The sequence below is a fragment of the Oryx dammah genome, unplaced genomic scaffold, assembly GCF_014754425.2.
Source record: "Oryx dammah isolate SB20612 unplaced genomic scaffold, SCBI_Odam_1.1 HiC_scaffold_1, whole genome shotgun sequence".
NCBI lineage: Eukaryota > Metazoa > Chordata > Mammalia > Artiodactyla > Bovidae > Oryx > Oryx dammah.
In genome coordinates, this window is record NW_024070185.1 from 7,707,561 (window position 1) to 7,717,297 (window position 9,737).

The 9,737-nt window shown below is 46.8% G+C and overlaps 1 protein-coding gene across 1 annotated transcript in view; it reads right to left on the reverse strand.

Annotated features, from left to right (window-relative positions):
• Positions 1-9,309, reverse strand: part of BLK (BLK proto-oncogene, Src family tyrosine kinase) — a 53,030-nt gene extending 43,721 nt beyond the window's left edge. Inside the window, exon 1 of the mRNA XM_040233560.1 lies at positions 9,148-9,309. The gene's annotated coding sequence lies outside the window, so the exon portion shown is untranslated. The remainder of the gene's footprint in view (positions 1-9,147) is intronic.
• Positions 9,310-9,737: the final 428 nt, after the last annotated feature.

Here is a 9,737-nt window from a genome sequence, read left to right on the forward strand (position 1 = left end):
GTCTTTCCCCTTTCAAGGCTGCCAGTTTTTGGTAATAACAATAAGTGGTTAATTTAGCAGAGATTCTCAGAGGAAGCAAGGAGACTTGAGATTAAATTTTGCCCCATCTTTTTGCCTCCAGGTATGAACGCTTGCAGAGAAGGCAATGGCACCCCACTCCAGTACTCTTGCCTGGAAAATCCCATGGATGGAGGAGCCTGGTGGGCTACAGTCCATGTGGTCGCAAAGAGTCAGACACGACTGATCGACTTCACTTTCACTTTTCAGTTTCATGCATTGGAGAAGGAAATGGCAACCCACTCCAGTGTTCTTGCCTGGAGAATCCCAGGGACGGGGGAGCCTGGTGGGAGGCCATGTATGGGGTCGCACAGAGTTGGACACAACTGAAGCGACTTAGCAGCTGCAGCAGCATGAACACTTGAGTTTAAGGAGATTCAGGACAGGATTACTAAGAGAGAAAGGAATCAAATACATTTAGGAAGTCAAAGTCACCACTAGGTGCCAAGTAAGTTGTTGTTACTAAAAACATCTGAAGAGAAAAGGTCCATTTGTATTCAGTAAATCATGAGCTCAAGTCTCCCACCCATTGGGTTGGACTGTTGGGTTCAATCTCTTGTACTTTTTCCCTTGGCTCTTTAAGCCTTGAGTGATAACATTTCCATTTGATAAACACAGCTCATCTCCTATGGTTAATGCTTGTAGGAGGAAAGAACAATTAACCACCACAAATATTTCTGTGTCAATCTGACTCCCTGGAGAGAAATGCAAGGCTTAAAAAAAAAATCAAAACATTTAGTGAAGTTTATTGAAGAACCAAAGATAGCCATAATTAAGGCAGAACCTTGAACACATTAGCAATTAGCTTTGGTTAAAGAAGTAAAAAGAGAAGCAACTCTCTTAACCATAAGGCACTTTAGCATAATGGGTGCGTGTGCGTGTGTGTGTGCTGAGTTGCTTCAGTTGTGTCCAACTCTTTGCAACCCTACGGACCATAGCCTGCCAAGCTCCTTGGTCCATGGGATTCTCCAGGCAAGGATACTGGAGTGGATAGCCATTCATTCCCTCCTCCAGGGGATCTTCCTGATCCAGGGATCGAAACTGCGTCTCTTATGTCTCCTGCTTTGACAGGCGGATTCTTTACCACTGGTGCCGTCTGGGAAGCCTCACATGATGGGTACACACACAGATCAGGCAGTGAGATAGACTTGGGTTCTAATCCAAAGGCTCCTCAGAGGGGAATAATATGGCCCCCATTCCACATCTGGACTTCTGTATGTGGGCACAGATCTTTAGAATTCTTTCATTTCAACACTGGACTCGCCAAAGGAGATGGGAAGGAAGAAGACAGAAAGATAGATCAGTTGTTTTTAAAAATATTTTCAGGGACCACAATCTCCTTTGAGAACCTGGTGAAACTACAGACACTTCCGTCACTCCCAAGTACGCTTATGTGCAGACACATCCAAGTTTCTGTTCAGCTTCAGGACCCCTCTCCCCCCAAACCCGCACAATTCATGGACCTCTGATTAGGAATCTTGGTTTACACTATGGGACAAATGAGGCCAAATCCTTGGGTTTTGTTTCCTTCTGAGTCATTTCATCTCACAGAGAGGAAAGTCTGTTCTCCTGCCAAAGACCACAGCAGTAACCCTAGCCAACGAATATAGCTGTTGAAAACAAGGGAGCTAGATGAGAAGACAAGAACTCAGGCCACGATCACCATGACTTCAAACGCAAACCCAAGACCACCCCACTCCACCCCCAAGTAAGTCTTTCGTCTCTCTATATAATTGTTGTTCCTTGGAAGATGGGAAGAATACTGTTTGGCTGTGCAATGTAGTTCAGAAGGACTTTACAAGTTACATGTTATTTTGTTCCCAATCATAACCCTCTATGATGTTTAAAAAAAAAAAAAGGAGACTAAATGTCCAGTTTGAAATAGAGTTAAGGAAATATTACGCAGCTTCAAAAATGATCATTGTGATAATACTTTCTCCATTCGTCCCACTTTCTCCATCCCCCACGTGTCCACAAGCCCATTCTCTACATCTTTGTCACCATTCCTTCCTTGCAAATAGGTTCATCAATATCATTTTTCTGGATTCCATATGTATGTGTTCAGATACTATATTTGTTTTTCTCTTCCTGAGTTACTTCACTCTGTACGACAGGCTCTAGGTTCATCTACCTCACTAGGACTGATTCAGATTCCTTCTTTTTTATGGCTGAGTAATATTTCATTGTATATATGCATGTAAGATAGATAGCTCGTGGGAAGTTGCTGGGTGGTACAGGGAGCCCAGTCTGGCACTCTGTGATGACTTGGAAGGGTGGGATAAGGGGATGGGAAGGAGGCTAGGGAAGGAGAGAATATATGTAGAATTATGGCTGATTTGACTTTGGCCACCTCATGCAAAGAGTTAACTCATTGGAAAAGACTCTGATGCTGGGAGGGATTAGGGGCAGGAGGACAAGGGAACGACCTAGGATGAGATGGCTGGATGGCATCGCGGACTCGATGGATGTGAGTCTGAGTGAACTCCGGGAGTTGTGGTGGACAGGGAGACCTGGGTGCTGCAATTCATGGGGTCACAAAGAGTCGGACACGACTGAGCGACTGAGCTGAACTGAACTGATGGCAGAAACCAACACAATACTGTAAAAATAATGTTTTTAATACTTAAATAAAAAATTGAAAAAATGATCATTGTGAAGACATGTTGCCATGGGAAAGATGCTCATGTTAAGATGAAAAAAAGAAAGCAAAGAAAAAACATAGACTCCAAAGGTCTCTGTCTTTTGTGATTCCAGTGATAAAAAGCTGCATCCTACAAACCAAGTCTTGGGTAGAAATCAGAGGTGGAATTACTGATGGCTCATATCTGTTTCCAAAAGTTTTTTTTTAATTTTTTTATTTTATGATTGTTATAGTTAGAAAGAAAGGTGATACATGATATATCTGTACAAAATCAGCTTGTTCTCCCAAAGGGTTGTGGCTGATCTCCTGCTTCTAAGTTGCCCTGTTTAGAAGGCTTTCTAAGTGAGCAAGTGAAGAAGACAGACCCCTGGAGGACTCAGTCAGAGCCCCAGAGACCCCCACTGAGCACAAAACCTTGAGTCTGTGGCTGAAAGAGCAGAGAGAGAGCACCTCCTCACTCCTGGCAGACCATGCACAGCTTGGGTCCTTGGCATCTGAGTCTGGGCTGAGGGGGACACTGGTTCCCGCAAAGAGCATGAGGAATTTCATATCTAAGTCCATGCGAGCCTCTGCTGCTTAGATTCTCCCCCACCACCCACAAACAAACTCAGAAGTAAAGGACCCATTCAGGTGAGTGACCCCTCCCCTGGGTCATGGGAGGTTAGCTACTCTCAAAACAGCCACCAAGGGAAAATTTCCAAAGAGCTTCTTGCAGGGCAACCTGCCAGCGGTGAGGAGGCAGCAGCTTCATCAATCAGGACTCGACCTTCTTGAGGTCACGGTCAGTCCGCACACCAGTCCTGAGCACCGAGGCTCCTGAGTAAGAGCGCCACGGCAGCACAGCTCCGACCTCAGACTTGGCTCACGTCCCTCAGGCAAGCTCCTAACCGCCTCCCTTTTATCTCCGCAGCCCTGTAGCTGGGGTGTCATGAACAACAAGAGCCACCATCCTGCACATCTGGCATTTCCTTCCCAAAGTGCTCAGCACACACAGGCCTGCCCTCAGGAGTAGCTCCTTCACCGAGGCTCTGCTGACCCCCAGAGAGAGGGGTGTATATATGTATATGATATGTGCAGGTACAGCTCAGTCTCCCAGCTCATCCCACCACCACCACCACCCCACGTCCACACATCCATTCTCTGCACCTGCATATCTCCTTGCCCTGCCAACAGGATAAAGAAATTATGATACAAATGCACAGTGGAATATTACTCAGCCATAAAAAAGGAACAAATTGGGTCATTTGTAGAGATGTGGATGAACCCAGAGTCTGTCATACAGAGTATATGTTAACACACATATGTGGAAACTTTCTGGATATTTTACTGCTGTCTCTGATCCTGAAGCTGTTTACCTCAGTTGTATCTGTTGGGTGGAAACAATATAACTATATGCTACCTCCCTCTCTTTCTGGCTTTCCAGCTTCATGTTCAGTGAAGATGTTTTGGCAGCTTGAAATTGGCTATGGTAGGAGTGTTTATACCACAGGAATAGGCAAGGGCTACATATTTAAAAACAGAGACACTACTTTGCCAACAAAGGTCCTTCTAGTCAAAGCTATGATTTTTCCAGTGGTCATGTTTGGATGTGAGAGTTGGACTATAAAGTTGAGTGCCGAAGAATTGATGGTTTTGAACTGTGGTATAGAAGAAGACTCTTGAGAGTCCCTTGGACTGCAAGGAGATTCAACCAGTCCATCCTAAAGGAGATCAGTCCTGAATATTCACTGGAAGGACTGATGCTGAAGCTGAAACTCCAATACTTTGGCCACCCTATGTGAAGAACTAACTCATTGGAAAAGACCCTGATGCTGGGAAAAACTGAAGACAGGAAGAGAAGGGGACAACAGAGGATGAGATGGTTGGATGGCATCACCAACTCAATGGACGTGAGTTTGAGCAAGTTCTGGGAGTTGGTGAAGGACAAGGAAGCCTGGCATGCTGCAGTCTACAGGGTTGCAAAGAGTCAGACATGACTGAGCGAATGAACTGAACTGAATGCATGTGTGGTTGATGCATTTTTTTTTAATTTCCCTGACTTAAGACAGTGATGGAGAAAATCTTAATAGTGTTGATTTTGCTTAAAAAGATATGCAGTTGTGGATAGCACCCAACATGGAGAAAATTTTCAAGTAATAAAATACTGTTATCCAATTTAGTAAAGAAGTGGGTCACCCCACAGACTATCAAGTGCAGTTCAGACATGTCTTTGTGGTTTCACTCTGATCTTACTTCTTGGAATAAATGAAAATATCAGTGAAGTTCATGTGCATCAGTTGCTTGACTTTGCGTCCAAGAGTTTGGCAAAAGTTCACAAGATCATTCTATGGAGAATCAGTTGGCTATGTGGTATTTATAAGAATGGGTATTATATATATGAATATTTGTAAATGAATGTTACTCATCATTTATACCAGTAAAACTGATGATTAACTTATGTGTGTGTGTGTGTGTGTGTTTCCCGGAAAGTTGGAGGTTAAACATTTGCCAGCACACTCCTGTTCTCAGTCTTAACCTGACATGTCCCCGACACCCCGGACAGTGCCAGGGAGTCCACCAGACAGACAAAGGGACAGACACCACAAGACAGAAATGGCTCCTTTCCATTAAGAAATGGCTACTTCAGCCTTTCCCATAAAGTCACCCAAATATAATCATAACATGGTTTATTACTTTTGATCCGATCTTCAAGTGCAATATTAAAAAAAAAAAGAATTTGTTTTTTAAAAGTCTCATTTACTTTAGAAATGGTATGACTAAAAAGAAGCTTACCGTGAGATAATTTTATAGAATTTCTGTAGCAATACAAGGTAGAATAACTGTAAAAATGGACAGTTGAAACATAGGTCATTTGTCTAAGTATAATAAACACAGCCGGATGTCTCACCATAAGTTGGCCCTCTTGGTGAAAAAATAAAGAACTGATCTATGTTTTGTACACAGAAAGGAAGATAATTCTTATTTAACACCCTCATCATGCTTCAAGCTCTTTCTAAAACCCTCTCCTGTTTTGGATAGTGTTTGGAGGGAGGACTTGGTCCCTGTTTTGGAAGAGCCCAGACCCAGAGGGGCAGCAGGCCTGCCAACAAATTGCCCCAGGCATGTGCTAGAGGCCTTGGGGACTCAGGCGTGGATTTGGGCACTGGCACCCCACTCCAGTGCTCCTGCCTGGAAAATCCCAGGGACGGGGGAGCCTGGTGGGCTGCAGTCCATGGGGTCGCTAAGAGTCGTGCACGACTGAGCGACTTCACTTTCGCTTTTCACTTTCATGCATTGGAGAAGGCAATGGCACCCTACTCCAGTGTTCTTGCCTGGAAAATCCCAGGGACGGGGGAGCCTGGTGGGCTGCTGTCTATGGGGTCGCACAGAGTCGGACACGACTGAAGTGACTTAGCAGCAGCAGGCTTCCTGGGTGGTGCTAGTGGTAAAGAGCCTGCCTGCCAGTGCCGGAGATAGAAGAGACACAGTTTCGATCCCTGGGTCAGGAAGATCCCCTGGAGGAGGACATGGCAACCCGCTCCAGTATTCTTGCCTGGAGAATCCCATGGACAGAGGAGCCTGGTGGGCTACAGTCCATAGGGTGGCAAAGAGTTGGACATGACTGAAGCGGCTTGGCATGGCACGGCATGACACAACAGGAGAGAAGACGTGGGTGCTGATCCTGAAAGCCAGGACAAGAGGGACTCGCCTGGATGAGAAAGAGGAGAAGTGCACCCCAGAGCGACCAGCTGGAGGGGCCTGGTGGAGCAGGCGGGGCCTTACTCAGGAGCAGTGGCGGAGCAGGAGATGTGGCAGGAAAAGGACTGCAGGCCCAGTAGCAATCACCGCTCTTCAGCTCAGATCTTCATCTAAGCGTTGTGATTTTCGTGTAAGTGCTATCTCCCCACAGCGTCATAATTCTTTCCTCTTTCATGTCTGCTTCCGAAGCTTTCTCTAATCTGGTTGAGACATCGCCTTTGAACAAGGGCACACCTGCTCTGCCGGGCCTGTGAAGCGCAAGCGCGCACACATGTATGTGTGTGTATGTGTGTGAATGTGTATGTGTGTTGAGGGTGGTGGGTTAGGTTTCTCTGTCTCCCTGGTACCTCTCTAAACACTTGATCCTTAAAGCAGGGCTGCTGCCCCTGGTGATCTTGTCTGGATGCTGCAGATTCTAGGGTCTGTGCAGGGACCAGGCCCCCCAGGCGTCACTCAAGCAGGAGCTGGGTCTTAGACTTCCAGTTTGACTCTGCATTCCTCAGGAGATGCTCTGCTCATGGAAGAGTGTTTGCAGCACAGTTCAGTGCTGCCTGCCTGGCCACAGATCCTGCGGGGATGGGTGAGCCCAGGATGGCAGAGTCCATCCGGGTATTCCATGCCGGGTCTGGGCCCTTATTGGCCTCCATGCTCAGCCTCCTGCTTCCTCACTGGGGATGGATCAGGTGTGGGTAGCTGGGCATGAGCTGGAGGCCCAGGAGCCTGAACCAGCACAGTGAGCTCCGCTGGGAGACAGAAGTGCAGTCCTTAGGCCTAAATCCCCCTGACACAGAGTGAAGGCTCAGAAATGTGTACTGAATGAAAAAATAAATGAATGATGAGGAAGACCACGAAGAGAGGGAAATACGGCGCTTTCTGAGAATCAGGTGGGGAATTGGTAGAGAGGCTGATAGAAAATGCAAGAGGCTTTCTGGGTTCCAGAATGTTTAAAGAGAGGGTGGGCCCCCCAGGCCATGGACATCAGTTTTCCTAAGCATGTTCAGATGTTGACTATTTCTGCTCCCAGGCAGGATGAGCATATATTTTTATTTTTATTTTTTCATTTTGGAATAATTTTAGGTTTACAGAAAAATTACAAAGATAGGATAGAGACTTGCCATGCATCCTGCACCCAGCTTCCCCGAGTGTTGGTGTCTTTCCTAACTATGGTGCACTTGCCAGAACCAAGAAAGGCACATCAGTGATAGCTGTTAAACTCCAGACTTTATTTAGAGTCCACCTATTCTTCACTGGACTTTGAGGTTGTTGTTCCAGGTTCCAAAGCAACCCATATGTGAATTCTGGATTTAGCTGTCATTTCTCCTTACACTCCTCTGAAGTGACAATTTCCCTCTCTTTACTTGTTTGTCATGACCTTGAATCTTGAAGGTCAAATAGTCTGTAGCCCTTCAATTTGGGTTTGCTTGATGTTTTCTCATAGGATTAGGGGTTTGAGGAAGGAATAGCATGGAGGTGAAGTACTTTTCTCCTTGCAGCCAAAGTTACACAATAAATACAAGGTGACTTATCCCTGGTGATGTTAACCTTGACCTTGGGGCCAGGATTCTTCACTGCAGGGTTACCAGTTTTCCTTCTCCATACTCTCTAGTAAGTCCAGTCCTCACTTAAGCTGAGGGGATTCTAACTCCCTTCCAGGAGGGAAGAGTGTCGACATATATCATGTGATGCAATTGAGGGTGAGTGAACACATTGGCCAGTTAGGAAATGACTGGAAAAGTTGTCAAAATCCTACAATTTTTAAAATTGTCTCAAGATATCAACTATTCTTTCCTTTTCACAGTTGGCCAAAGAGCTCTCTTAGCCAAACAGGCCATCTTTAAACCTATTCTGGAGCTTCCCTAGTGGCTCAGTGGTAAAGAATCCACCTGCCAATGCAGGAGACACAGGTTCAATCCCTGGGCTGGGAAGATCCCCTGAAAGAGGGCGTGGCAACCCACTCCAGTATTCTTGCCTGGAGAATCCCATGGACAGAGGAGCCTGGCGGGCTACAGTCCATGGGGTCGCAAAGAGTTGGACATGACTTAGCAACCAAATAGCAACAAGCCTATTCCATCACCCTACCTCCAAATGTCTGAAAAATGGAAAACCTGATTTTAAAAAGAAGACCAAAATGAAATGAAAGCAACAACCAATCACTGACCTTGAGTCAGACCCTCCACACGTCACTGCTGCCCTGCATCAGCTTGGCACCATGGTACCTTTACCCTCCTTTACAGGGAGGCTCTTGCCTGGAGCACACAGCCCTGAGTGCCCATCCATACCCTCACCTCACCCACAGCCTCCTCCTGTCTCTCTTCCGTGGCACGTTCACCACCTCTTTCAGCTCTGAAAGCCTGAGCAGCAGCCTCTATCCTGGATGGACTGAAGTTTTAGCAATCAAAAAAACTCTCTTGGGTGACCGTTCCATATTGAAGTATGGCAGAAACCATCACAATATTGTCAAGTAATAATCCTCCAATTAAAAATAAGATGAAAAATTAAAAAAAAACAAAACCCTCTAAAATAGAAATGAACAAACGACGGGGCAATCTATCCACAGCTGGGGCTCAGATCCTAAGAAAGTCTTCCCTCTCCCTTGTAACACCCGTAGCAATGTTCCTGCCCACTCTCCCAGGGTCTCCACAGGCCCCTAAGCACTCTCTGCACTGTTATGAGGAAATGCGATGGTCAGGAAGGCGGAAGATGAGTCTTACCTTGGCGGTATTCAGCGGCTGCTCACCATAGCTCTTCAAATCGCCGCGCCTTGTGGGGCAGCGGCCTCCTAGCTACAACCAGCAACTCGGAAACAATCCCGAAGCAGGAGCCCATCCCAGGCGTCTCAGTCACTTCAGCAGCTCGTGGCTTCCTGCTGATGATGGCAAGCACCCCGCCGAGGTGGCAGGCTATCCCCCCACCCCCGTCTGCGGTCACAGCTGCCTCCACCGAGCCCCGCCCCTCCCACCGGCCCTTGGAAAGCTTTCGTGGGCTCGCTGTGCCCAGGAAAAGCCTATGAGCAAGGACCACGAGCAGCTGGTCTTTCTCTGGAGCTGGGCCTCGTTTGTCACTGTGCCCCTCTGCCGTCAGAAAGTTTTCCCAAGGGGCTTTGGTTTAACAACACGGAGGTGTTTTTCCTGCAGCCTGCAGTGAGCCTGGCAGAGTTAGTAACCCTCCGAGTTAACCCTGCAAGGTATTTCACGCTGCCTCGCAGGGTTGTCTGCAAGGCAAGGAGCTTCGGTTCCGCTGCTTTGTGCCATCTGTGTGAGCAAAGTGGCCATCTCCCAGCCATGCTGGTTTTGTCTTGTCT